Source organism: Phragmites australis, chromosome 8 (assembly GCF_958298935.1).
Source record: "Phragmites australis chromosome 8, lpPhrAust1.1, whole genome shotgun sequence".
Taxonomy (NCBI): Eukaryota; Viridiplantae; Streptophyta; class Magnoliopsida; order Poales; family Poaceae; genus Phragmites; species Phragmites australis.
Genome location: NC_084928.1, coordinates 33246226 through 33260899, shown reverse-complemented (window position 1 = coordinate 33260899; position 14674 = coordinate 33246226).

The window sequence follows — 14674 nt, the reverse complement described above, 5'->3', positions numbered from 1 at the left end:
TCTCCCTCATGCGCCGATTGCGTGTCCTGTGTGTGTGCGTGTGACGTGACGGCGGAGGCTGGAGCAGCGGTTGATTAGGTCGCACTGGGCCTACTGTGTCCTCCTCGTTTGGATATGCCCAAATGAGCTGGCCGGTGGTCCAGTTGGGCCGCAGTCCGGCACTCGCCTTTCACTGTGCCGATTGCGGCTTTGGCCCGCTAATAATCGTAGCTTGGATTTGTTTTCCTCTACCTCAGGCCGGGTCTGATGATCGTCGGCAGAGATGAACGGCCGCGCAGGGGAGAAATCGCTGGCGAGCGTGAGGAAAACACGCAGAGAAAATTGCAGTTGCAAGCAGGAAATCGAGACCGCTTGTCTGATCGCATGATCAACCAACCGTACAATTCTGTCGACGGCTACGCTCCAAGCTGCATTTCGCTCGCTACCGATTCAAGCCAGGCCGGGCCGGGGCCAAGTGGCAGCAGCCATGCTAAGCTTTCTTCAGCCATGCTACCGGGTTCAATGTCCCCCGAGGTGCATGTTTCTACCACTAGCACGGCTCAGCTGTTTGATGACCTGATCGGTGATGCAGTGTGTTCACAGGTTCAGAGTTTCAGAATCATAAAAAGGTGCCCACCTTCTAGGGAGGAAGCAAATTCTATAGTATCCGGTTGTACGAAAGACTGTCTTTCCTATGATGCCACATGCCCACTATATTCTCTTCAGTCCAGTCAGTAGATCATAGGATGAATATCATAGATGAGATCTCATAAGAATCTTTCTAAAAAGATTTTTATAAAGTTTACTTCCTTCGAGGATACCTGCAGATACTGCCGTGCAACGCCATTCATGCATGAACAACTCAACAACAAGCAACCAAATGTGTGCAGAGATATTATCAATCAGCCAGAGATTCAGAGAACAACTAAAACCCCCCGTGCATATCTGTTTCAGAACACATCCTATTGTCGGAATGGAATCAGAATGTCATCAGACGGCCGAACGGCCGGCCACCTCTGGTGTACATGCATTCTTGCCGCGTGCTCCTCACAGCACGCACGATGTATGAATGGCGTCTTTGAGCCGCCGAGCTGTGTCGACAACGCAACGCTAAGAGTTTCGGCGTTTTCTTTCGCCAATGTTTGGCAACTTTTCGGCCGTTGCACGACGAACCACTGCTACACAGGGGTGCAATGCAAGTTTGCACAAAAAGCAGTCTTGGCGTCTGGCCGTTTTTAGTTTCTGTGCCGGCCGACGTGTCCTCCTCCGGCGCGTCCACCCTTGCCGCCGACGTGCGCCGTGACGCTGGAGACCGGACGTGTGCTGTGTGCTCTTGTTGGAGGCTGGGGAGCCGCGGTTGAGCGAGATATTGGGCCTACCTTGCCGGTCCTAGATTTTGGTGACCTGAAAATAGGGTTATTGAATTGAAATATAAAAAATAATTAATATATAAATTATAGAGATAATATTTGATGTATTAAAAAATATTTCTGATAAACACTTGAAATTTATAAAAAATAATGTTCACCTCAAACACATTCTAAATATCATCTTAAATAATTTCTTCAAATATTTTTAGATACAAAATCATTGATGATAGTATCAATATAAATTTCATACAACAATTTCTTCTCAATGCATAAAGTTACCAAACCATTTAATCTTTCTTGAGATATTGTGAAATTTAAATAGTTCATCAATAATTTCAACTTTAAAAAATTTCTTTTAGCTGACACCACACATATGCAAAGTAAATAAAATTCGATAAACAACAAAAATATTAGAATAATAATCTGCTTGTCTCACATACTAAAAAATCTCCATATAATATATTAGCTTATCTGGCAAAACGCTTAACTCAAACAAAGTGTCTGCGCCACAAAAGAAGATCAAAAGAGGAAGCACGAACTGGATGATCAGTGATGGAAGAACTAAGAAGAAGATTTGCAATCGCGGTTAAGAAATCAAGAGTCCAGAACCACTTCAACTCAGCTTCCTGTCCTCGGAATCACGCCGCCTCGAGGAGGGAGTTGAGGTCTTCATGTCCGATACCCTAGGCCTGTGATGAGATCGCCAGTGCAATCTTGACAAGATCATCCGCAATACAAAGTCAAAGCCCATGTACTAATGCACATCCACAAAACTGCTTCTTTGAACTGACAAAGGCCAAAGCCCATACACTAATGCACGATATGGGAGAAAGGCCATGAGTTTTGGGGGGCTGGGGTGGCTGCCCGATTGTCCCCTCTAGGGCTGGTCCTGGGCCTACCACGCCCTCGATGCCCGGCTATGCTCAAACGAGGGGTGTAGATGGACCTCATTGAATGTACGAAAATCGGGTACTCAGATTACTATTGATATAATTAATTTGTGTAATAAATTCCTAACTGCAATTAGCAGTACTTATCGTTGTCCGGTAGAAGGAGTGTATTCCCAACAACCTCCACCTCTTCTATTAGTATAAATGTACAATCATGCAATGAATATGGATGATTTTGATCCTCTATTCTACTCTCTACTGTTCCATTCCATTTTATCACAACTATAACAATTGCGTCTCTGGCCCACTAAGTAATCGTGGCCTTTTTCAACTCATCGGCTCGTCCGATGTATTTCGTTTGTCCGTAACGCCATCAAACACCGGTAAATGACGCTGCTAGTGTGCTTGCACTGAGCCTGGGGTACTCCTTCGTCACAAGTAGTATGCCGTTGGCTCCATAGTCCATATTACATCCACTACTGGATACAATATCCTCAAGAATCTGATATCACTCGTTCATATGGTTCTAAAGATCAACAGCGTCTATTTCTTAAGAATTTTCTAGCAATTTTACGTCAAATGTTGTGCTCATAATGTCATGAACATAGGATCACAGTGGGGATCATGCCTATTTGAATTCGACTACTAGACTGACATGTGCTTATCTTTTTCTTAGAATTGTAAAAAAACAGTGCATACACTCCTGAATACGTTCAATAATAAAGGCTTATTTGGTAGATCTCTCTAATCCAATGTTTTTACAGAAAATAATTCTGTGAGGAATGTGATTCTATAGAATAAACTCTATGAATAAAGTATTTCATGAGAAAGTGAATTAGGTGAAGTTGGATTCTTCAACTCTCAGCATCTAGTTCATTTTAGGGAACAGACAAACGAAAAAAGAAACACAAGAAAAGCCCATGGAGCCGTTAGAATGCTCTTGCGACCTGGCGTCCGTGTACCATCCCGAACCAAAATCCACAAATTTCTTTGGTAGATCCAGCTTGTTCACCACAGTTTAAACCTTCAACATCGACCTCAACCCTACCACCACTCATTTTCCAACTACAACCCAACTGTTTTATTCAAGATGGAGAAGAGTTCGCCCCAGAGACCCAAGATCCACATTTACTGGAGGGTGAATTTGAATCAAATCCTGCGCCTCCAAGGCAAGATCAGGGGGATTTGAATGCTACTGGAAAGCCCAACAGCTACGCTGGCAAAGACCTGGGAAATACAAGGGCCACAATGGTGGATTTACTTGCAGGAGGCATTATGAAGTTGCCAAAAGCTTCCTCCTCCCTAGATCCACTAGAGATGGATCTTCAATGTCGAGCAGCTCAATACTTGAGTAGCTGCAGCGGACAGCTGTGCCCCCCTCACCAGGTCGCCTTTTTGTCGGAGCTGCAATAGATGGAGCATGATGATGCAAGCGTGGCTGGCATGGCTGCAATGAAGAACAAGGTAGCTCGGCACCCCTACCCTAGTGTTGCGGAACAAAGGGGCACTCAATCCAGGGATGGTGAACATAACATTCATCTCGGGTAAGTAAACATCGCATCCACGATCTCAAGCGAGTCTCCTCTCATAGCATTCACTCCAGAGAACAGATTAGCCTTAATAAATCATAGAAGTGCAATGCTCCATGCGATTTCCATTTGAGCAAGTTGGATGCTAAGACACCAATGAGGATAGTGTTCAAGCCCAAAATCTGTCCAGACATCCCAAAAAAGTCAGCCATGGTAGAGCGCACGGCTCGAGAAGATCCTAGGGAGATTTCACAGGATGAAAGTTGGCACACAGTGAAAGCAAAGATTTGGTGGGGAAAGGTGTCCCGTTCTCCTATCACTTTTACTCAAAAACAACCAGATAGCTCAAAGCAGGGGAGGGAGCTCTACTTAAAGAAAACTCAAGGCAAATGCTTCAATTGCCTTGCCACATATCACAAGGTTGTCATTTGCAGAGATCTAACAAGATATTGGTGATATAGAGTTTCAAGCCACAAGGAAATCATAAGAAAACCTTAGGCTCCACCACCCGTAGCAAACTGCAAACCTCATCAGTCACTAGCAAACAACAACCAAGTTTCAGAACATCGCTCATATCTCCAAGCTCTTCTGACCACCCGACACCAACAAAGCACCTTGAGTGAGGTTTCAACTAGATCCAAGAAGCTGATGGTGTCATATCCGGGCGATCCTGCGGCATGTTCGGCGTGAGAGTTCTGCACTGTGTCGGCCACCGGAGCCATTCGCCAGGAGAGGAGTAGACTGCTAAGAAAGATGGTGGTCTGTTGGCTGGCCGGCAACAGGCCACAAACCGAGCAGCACCATGTGTTGGACGCGCTCACACACGAGTTCAGGATTCGTGTGGGGGAGTGTCAAATCATCAAGCACCAGCCGGAGGACTTCCTGATGATCTTCTCCCAGCCACATCACTGGGAAAGTTTTGCAGAGTGGACAGAGAGGAGCTATGTCACTGCAGTAAACTTTGAGTTTTACAGAGTGGACAGAGAGGAGCTATGTCACTGCAGTAAACTTTGAGTTCCATGTGCGACTCCGCATCAAGGGGCTACCGATTCATGCTTGGAGGGAGGAGGAGGTGGTTCAGGTGATAGGGAGATAGTGTGTTATACACTATGCAAAGGAGTATTCACGATGCCACGAGCGCAGGCACACCTATGACATTTGGGCATGGTGTGTGGGTCTCAGCAAGATTCCAAAGGAGGTGTGGCTGTCTGTTGCAGAACCTGATGTAGACCTCCCACCAACGTCCATCCCATTACCACAAGTGATCATCCACTATGAAGAACCAACCGATGTCAAGAGTGGGCTAGCCTACAGTTTGCTTCTCCATCTAGAGGTGGTGGAGGACCTGTCCTTCCTCACCGACAACCCGGACAACCGGACCAATCCTAATAGGTGTTGGAGAAGAGAGTTTGACTGACAGTATGATGTGCTAGATACTGCCGAGCAGGAGCTTGCACCTCCTTGCTAGAGGAACTACAGAGAGGACCGACATCCGAGTCAGGATAGAGATGAAGATGATGACAGAGACTAGAGGCGCATGGGTACCAGGCATCACAGAAGCAGGTCTATCTAGTCCAGGATGATGCGGCCATGTTGTGATGTGAGGGAGCACTATAGTGGGGGCTACCACATGGAGCGGGGCTGTAGTGCTCATGGGGATGTAGGCCACCGGTGTTGCCACACGGGTCCCTCTTTGAATAGAAGTCTAGAGCTAGAGTCCAGGCGGATGGCAGAACAGACACAGAAGGAGATTCAGATGGAGACACTGCCTACCTCTCTGGAGACGAAGGAGGAGGCGGCTTCGCACAACATGAAGAGAGTTTGTTTTGCAGTGCCAGAGCAGAGGATCTTCTAGGATAAGCAGTAGAAGAGCTCCCCCTGATCCGATTGTAGATGAGGACAACAACATGGACATCCTTCAGCTACTAACGAGCCACTACAATCCCACGCTTCACAAAGCAACGACTAACCCCTTGCTTGCAGGTTATAGCTACTCCCCACTGAAGTGCCACGATGAGACGATGGAGACCATCATTTCGCCAGAGTACCACCCCTTGGAGGCGACCTTGTAGTGGCTGAACGGCCAGGAAGGCGCTGAAGCAGGAGGGGAGCCTGAAGCTGAAGGAGCATCACTAATCACACCAAGGGAGAGGCTGGTGGATGAAGCTACTATTAGGACCCTGATCTCAGGTTTTGTATTAGTCCCTGAATCAAGTAACTGATACACACATAATTTAACACAGTGATATCAATTACATACTTTGAATAAAATAAAATAAAATAAAATAATTACCTAAAAGACACAAAAATAGTATGGTGGACAAGGATCCACGCAGACCAGCCAAGTAGAAGAGTCAATAGCACAGCGGAGCGAAACGAAGAATGCAACCCAATGTCACACGCAACTCGGGTATGGACACGACCTTAGACTTCTTCTCTTCGACTTCAACTAGGTTGAGGTTGATCTCCATCTCAATAACCTGAAAGCAATAAGACTGAGTACAGAAGGTACTCAACAAGTCCTATACTACTTCAAGAGGGTTGATAGATGCATAATGGATATTTCAAGGATAAGACTTTACGGTATAGTTTTAAGTGTAAAGAAGATTTTATGCATGTATCTAGTTATATTATCTACTGTTAACCTTTTGAAACAAAGATAGCCTGGTAACAAAGCTTTTGAAATAGTTTAAAACAAGGTAATATGATAACAAAACTTTTGAAATAATATAAAGCAAGGTATCCTGGTAACAAAGCTTTTGAACCAGTTTAAAATAAGGTAACATGGTAACAAAGCTTCTAAAATAGTTTTTAATTCAGAAAACAGTAACAAATTATATTTGGGCGGTTTTTAGTCCTGAGAGGGGCTACACTATACTCCGCAGTCTCTTTTATCACATCTGGTGTACCTCTAGTACCACATAGATCCTGACGGATTGAGCCAACAACCTCATCATGCGGACATCTAGTCTACACACTCACTCATCAAGACACACTCACCCAGAGTCTAGTCAAAGAGGTCTTTTCTTCACATGTCCATGTAGCACCCTAGTTTTGGCCAAACTGGATTTCAAAATTCTTTGAAACAAATCGTTTCAAAACTTTTCAAAAACCTTCTAAAAAATCTCATATCAAGTCCAAAACTCTTCTTTGGGCTCAATCTCCCCCTTCCCTTCCCAAGCCGGCCCATTCTCCCTTCCTTCTTTCCTTTTTCTTTTTCCTCCACCAGTCGGCCCATTGCTATCCTTCCGGCCTGGCTCTCTTTCCCCCCTGGGCCGCCTCCTTTTTCCCTCCGGCCCACCCAGCTCCCTCTCCCTCTCCTTCTACCATGCCAGCCCGGCCCGAGCAACCTCCTTCTCCTTCCTCGCGACGTACGCGCGCGTGCGCTAAAGCTCGTTCGGCCGCCGTGCGTAGGTGACCCCCCTCCACCGCATGCCATGCCATCATGCTGTCCTCTTACCCCTCCCACTGCCCTAGTTTGTCACATCCCGCGGCACGAACGATGACTGCACGCGGAAAACCCGACCGCTGGACACCGTCGGACACCTCTGTGTCGACCGCTCGCTCTCCCGTCCCCCTTCCGCGCCACCAAAACAGCGCATGCGTGTACGAGGTCACCAGAGGCGAGTTACTTGCCTACGACCACTCTCACACCGTCTGAGCCGACCTCGGCTAGCCGTCCTTGCCATCGTCCTCTCATCGCAAGCTCCTGGCTCTTCTCGCCTATAAAAAGCCATGCCGAGCTCCACCTCACTTCGTCGCGGCCACCCAAGCTCCTTGAGGCAAGCCTCGTTTCCTCTCCCCCCTCCCTCTCTCTGCTCTGGTTTCTCTCTCCACCACCAAGCTAAAACCATCTACCATAGCGATCTCCTAAACCGAGCCCTCTACCACCACCATTTTTGGCCGCACAGCACCGCATTGAGTACCTCTACCGACCAACACACTCCTCTCTCCCTCCCATGCCCTCACCGAGCCCCACGGCGAGTTCACCGAGCCGCCGCTATAGCCGCAAGCCGACGGCCATCTCCGTTGCCTCCCCAACCCAAACTCCACCCAAAACCGAATCCCCTCTCTCCTCTCTCTCTCCCGGTGCGCTCATTGTCGAGGTGGTCGGAGAGACCTTCCCGGCGACGCACCGGCGAGCCGCCACTGTGGGGACATCAACCAAGCGGTGGCACTGCTCGGTGATGATTCGACCATGATGGCCATCACACATGCCATCTCCCCCCCTCTCTGCCTTAACCTGACAGGTGGGCTCGGTGCCTTAACACCGTCCGCTGCCCCGCTTCGGCCCAGATGGCCGGCCCAATAGCCAAGCCCAGCACAGCAGCAAGCCCACCGTGCACAGTAACCTTCTCTTTTCCCAGAAAACCAGAAATTCCATGGAATATTCTGGGAATATTCCCCCTTTGTCTATTCTCTTATTTATTCCACCGATTAACTTTCAAAGCCCATAACTCCTCCGTTTTAACTCCAATTTCGACGATTCTTTCACCAATATTCTTCTAAATTCGATCTCTATCTATTCATACCATTTTCATATTCATTTAAAATTTATTTGTATTTATTTGTGTGTTGTCTTGTTTGTTTGTTGCGACTAGACGCTAGAGAGTTCGTTGAGAAGTAGGTGGTGCCAGGAACCCAGGAGTTCGAGCAGGACCCCCTCGAGGACTTCAACGAAGGCAAGTAGCAATCCATTTCCCTTTGACCATATTGAACCCAATTTTATCAACACGACCCGTAGCAGCCATTTTACTCCGATATACTACATAAAGTATTACTAGTTGGCATATTTTAAACTATTGAACTAGTTATGACCTATTATAGCTTAGCCAGCCTTCTTTTATTTACCATATATGCTAAATCTTGGTAAACTTAGGATCTCGCCTTAGTCCATTTACTTAAGCTCAGGCGATTACCTTGTTATTAGCATGCTTAGGACGATAGTCTTTACTGCTACTTCATGCTTAATCATATCTAGCTTTTCAAAGGTGTAAAACTTGGTGTTAGTGTTGTGTGGGTTATGGTTGGGTAAAACCTTGTTAGATGATAATGTTAATACCTGAGTTGGGGTTAGAGTTGGGGCAAATCAGGGTTCCTTCGGGAATGCCTAGGGAGTCAGAGCGCTGTCGGTGAGACAGGCTTCGGGAGGAGTGCTGCCCGTGTGGTAGGCTCCATATGGAGATATTTGCCTTGGCTCGTTTAAGGACCGAGTTGATTTGACATCCTACCTAGTCTATACAATACAACCACTCGACCCTGTATGGGCAGGGCTTAGTCTAAATCCCCCCTAGCAAGTCTACTATCGTCTGGAGGCAGGTGTGCAACGGGGAACCATGGAGCTGCTGTAGGCGGTGCTGGCTTGGCAACCCGGTTGGAGACCTAGCTAAAGGTCATGAACCCCTGGTTAGCTCCCGTAGGCGGTTAGTGTGATGATGCTATGGTGGGTAATGGCTTTGTTGAGTCGCGCTTCCACGGTGGTGGAATTTTGTCGAACTCAGCTTGTGGGTAAAGTGTACAACTCTGCAGAGGTAAAACTATTCGAATAGCTGTGTCCACGGTCATGGACGAACTACGGTTCAGTCGCAGCAACTAGCATGGGTTGTGTGTGTTCTCCTTGTGAGTGAGTGGGCAAGGTGTGCCCTGTTTTGGAATATAGGTCCGGTCGTGTGCCGTGGGTTGCCGTGGACGGGGTGTCTAGCAACAATAAAACTTGGACAACCCCTTTTTATTACTAATGTCGTTTTCATAAACCGCTTTATATAAAATGAACAAAGCATGTGTAAAACTTAGCTTCTTGCAAAATTCAACCTTACAGCTTATCCTTGTCCTTCATTTATGCATGTACTCGTACCCCCCTGTCGTAGGGCAAGGGTTGAGACTTGTTGAGGGGAGAGGCAGTGTGTTGGCCGGTGCTCTACAGGTGGAGGGAGAGAGGCATGGTGTTAACGGGAGAGGAAATGGTGGTGGTGAGCTCTCCGAGCGAGGACTTTTGGGCTGATGAGAGAGAGTGAGAGAGATGAAAGATCTCGAGAGAGTGAGAGAGATGAAAGATCTCGAGAGAGAGAGAGAGAGAGAGAGAGAGAGAGAGAGAGAGAGAGCATTTGAATGTAATAGAATTTGTAAACTGGATTTGTGATTATTCAAGTGAATGTAATTGAATGAAATGAGATGTGTGATGATTCAATAAATGACTTGAATTTGAATTGGATTGTATTGAAACTAATTTGCGAAGCGATTGAACTAGAAATGAAATGAATATATCTCGTATGATTCGAATTTGCATTTGAATATGAATTCAATGATGATTTGATTGAATCTGGATTTGAGATATTTGGGATTAAATTCAAATAGGAGTATTTGAATTTAGATCTGAGTTTGGATTTGGCATTAATCCAAATAAGACTATTTGAATTTAGGAAAAAGATTCAGAGTTGAATTCTCAGGATTTGAGTGAGATTTGAATTCAGAAGGATTGAATTTAATTTGGATTTCAACTGAAGTGAATCTAAGAAATAGATTTAAATTTGAGAGACTTCCAATTCAATTCTACACTCAAAGAACCATAAGAACAATTAAACCAAAAATGCATATGTTCAGTTTATTGCAATGATTAATTTAGAAATTAGTTTAGTGATCTATGGAATACTTAGCAAACATAATATATTTGAATATATATATGCGAGTATATATACATCAAACATATATTTTCTTGATTTTATATTGCTTTAAATAATTTTTTTTAATTTGTAGTGAATTTTACTATTTTCTAAAATGCTAAAACTCAGGGTGTTACAACTGCTCCGGCTCTGACATGTGTCAACAACCCGCCACCGATCACTGCGACTGTGGAGGTACAATCAATTGAAAAGTTTGTTCAGTTTGTCTTCAAGCAGCTCGAGCCACCTCTAATCCGTTCAGAGTCGATCCCGTGCACAACAACACAAAACCTAGTAAGAAAAAATAGCTAGCAAACCCCATAGAGGTGTAGTGCGCGCCTTGAAAATAAAGCAAAAGAAAGGCCACCAGGGGGGGTCTATTGGAATGGCCCAAGGTGTTCTTGCAAAAAAATTAGGTGAATTGTCACCCAAACAAGCAAAACCTGAGGCACTAATGGCTAATTATTTGTAGCGCTTCGAGAAGCCTTTGACTGGGGAACAATGGAGACGCAGCTCTGGTTGAGAAGGGAAGCCAGAAGAAGGGCAAGAAGGCAAAGAAGATCGTGCCAGTGGCCAAGGTGGAGGAACCATCCATAGCTACCTGAAGATGGTCATGTGCTAACAAGTTGTGCTTTTGGTACTTCCATGCATCAACCTATGTTAAGTGTGTCGATGTACCACATGCATAGTGTGGGTCTGTTAGTGGTAGTTCAGTGTCGTTGGTGGCTGCTTTGTATGTGGCGCTCTCGCCAAACATAAGATCAACAGGAAGTAAACTCCATGCAACCGAGTCCTGTAGTTCAGTGTCGGTGCTAGATGCTTTGTATGTGGCGCTCCTGCCAAGCATCATATCACTAGGAAGTAAGCTCCCTGCAACCGAGTCTGAGAAATGTCACGGTGAAAGGGAGGCTACTAATCATCATTGCTCCTTGCAAGCTGAAGAGGTCCGCCAACATAGGGGATGACTGTAAGACATTGATTGTTAGTTTGTCTGTAAAATCCTTTGAAGGTAATAGCGCCAGCCTAATGAAATCTAGTTGTATTATCAATGTGTTAAATCATGTCGCAGCGAAACTGTAACCTGTTGTGTTGGAATGTTCGGGGCCTGAATGCCCCGACAAAGCGTGCAAGTGTCAGAAATATGGTGGAAACTACAGGCGCCACAATAGTGTGTCTGCAGGAAACAAAAATTCAGCACTAGAACCAACATCTGATCACTAAAACCCTAGGAAATTCTTTTGCTCAGAATTATGTTTCTCCCATTGACTGGAGCCAGTGGAGGTATCCTGCTTACAGGTTCAGAAAACTATTTCTCATTAAGCCTAATCCAAGTTCCACAATACACAATATCAGCTAATATTACAATGCTCCATGAGAATGTTACTTGGTATCTAACTGGGGTGTACGGACCTAAAACAGATGAAGATAAAACAATGTTCCTTCTGGAGCTTACAACGTTGAAACCTCAAATGAGAAACGAATGGCTGATTGCCGGGGACTTTAACATGATTTATAAAGCTGATGACAAGAGCAACAACAGACTAAACAGGAGGATGATGGGAAAATTCAAGAAGGTGATAGATGAGCTGCAATTAAAAGAGATCAAGTTGAGAGGGAGACGCTTCACATGGTCGAATGAACAGGACAATCCCACATGTACCAGGGTCGATAGGTTCCTGTGCACCACGGATTGGGCTCTCCTTTTCCCCAAAGATGACCTACAGGCCAAGGAAACAATGCGATCGGATCACTGCCCTCTCTTTCTCTAGGGAGAGCTGTTGTACAAGACTTACAATGGATTCAGGTTCGAATCGTACTGGGCATCAATGCTAGGCTTAGTGGAAACAATACAAGAGGTCTGGAATCATCCAGTACACCTTCAGGATGCCATTTTGTGCATGCATGTAAAAATCAATAGGAAACAAAAGGCCATAAAAGTCTGGAGAAGAATGATGATAGACAATGTTAAACTTCGCCTAGCAATTGCTCAGAAGGTCATTTTCAGACTTGATGTAGCGCAATAATCTCACCAATTAACGGAGGATGAGATTGCCTTTAGGAAATTTTTTGAAAGATAAAGTGTTGGGGCTGGCAGAAAAAGAGAAGACAAGAGAAAGACAACATTCGAGATTAACATGGACTCGCAAAGGAGATGCAAACACCAAGTTTTTCCAAATCCGGGCAAACTCAAGGAGAAGGAAACAGTTCATTCAATTGCTACTCATGGGGAACAGACAAGTTTTCTCGCATGATCAGAAGGAGGAAGAATTACACAAACACTTCACTGTGCATCTAGGAACATTCAAACAGAGAGAGCTAGGATTGAATTGGGAAAATCTTGGTTACCAACATATAGACCTATCAGAACTGGAAGAGCCTTTTGATGAACAAGAGATCCATGATATGATAAAATACATGCTGATAGAGAAAGCCCCTGGGCCGGATGGTTATATCGGGTTGTTTTATAAGAAATGCTAGCACATATTTAAGGAAGACCTCATGACAGCAATAAAGAATTTTTCAATTTGAAAATGGCAAGATTAGACTTGGTCAACAATGCACACATTCTATTGCTACCAAAAAAGGCAGAGGCACTTTGAGTAGGACATTATGGGCCTGTTAGTTTAATAAAGTCTATCAAAACTCATTACAAAGATAATAGCAAACAAGCTTGCTCCACAATTGAAGGATTTGGATTCTCAAAGCAAAAGTGCTTTTATAAAAAGGAGGTGTATCCACGATAACTTTCTCTACGTCCAAAATGTGGTTCGGGAACTACATAGTAGGAAAGTGATGGCTCTATTCGTCAAGTTAGATATTTCAAAGGCGTTTGATTCCGCGAACTGGGCTTACCTTCTCGAGGTCATGCAAGCACTAGGTTTCAGATACAAATGGAGAGATTGGATCTCGGCTTTCCTGGCGACAACAACCTCCAAGGTACTACTCATTGGTACACCAGGAAAGGAGATCTGGCACACTCGTGGGCTTAGACAAGGAGACACTTTATCGCTAATGCTTTTAATTTTGGCGATAGACCCGTTGCAAAGAATCATTGACCTCGCAACCAAGAGGATATCCTCAACCCGATCCTACCGTGAATAGCAAAGTTGAGATGCTTTTTGTACGCGGATGATGCAGGCATTTTTGCTAACCCAAGTCGGTTAGAAATGAAGGCTTTGAATGAGATTTTGTCTCTTTTTGGAAGGTGCTCGAGTTTGATCACCAACCTAAATAAAACCAAAAATTTTCCCATTCGGTGCGATGGCATTCCCCTTGATCAGTTCCTGATCGAATTCCCAGGTAAGATAATCAATTTCCCCGGAAAGTACTTGGGGCTACCACTACATACGCGGAAGCTAAGAAAGGTGGACGTTCAACGATTGATTGACAAGCTCGGGGGTAGACTGCTAGGTTAGGAAGGGAAGATGATGACACGAGCTGGAAGGGAAACGTTTGTCAAGACTGTTCTTTCATCACAACCGACGTATCACCTGACAGCCTTTCCTCTACAGAAGTGGCTCTCTAAACAAATCGATCGAATTCGATGTAGCTTTCTTTGGACTGATTTTTTCTTGTTTTCTTATTTCTTTGTAAGTTGTGATTTTTCGAGTGTAAGACACATGGACTGATTTTAAATGGAACCTACAGTTCATATACCATCTATGGAGTCATGTTGTCTCGATTTTTTTTCTTGTTAAATATCTCTCTATTTTTACTTCCGCTTGAGTTTTGAGGTGCGTTGGGTGATCCAAATAGGAGAAGACCATCAATTTCGCATGAAATTTGTTGAGGCGCCTATTCAACCCCGTCTAGTCACCAGTCTCGTTCGTACAATTGATATCAAAGCTAAGTTTGATCATTTGTTGACCTTAACCGGATTTGTAATCCGTATGCGATATGAATAGAAGTGGGAAGATTCTGTTATTTGATGGGCATGATTTTTCATACTGGAAGTTGAGCATAGAGGCTTATCTCTTAAGCAAAGGAAGTTGAATTTGGGAGGTAGTTGATTCCAACTATGAGATCCCTGCTGCTCGTATAACTCAGGTTTAAATCGAATAGTATGAGGCCAACAACTAGACCAGAAATATTTTGTTCACAAGCCTGAGTCGGAATGAGTTTGACAGGGTCCAGCACCTCCGTACTGCCCAGGAGATTTGGACTACTCTAAGTGTTTTTCATGAAGGCATTGATTATATTAAGGCCAGATGTTAAAGCACATACAACCAAGAATATTAAATATTTGT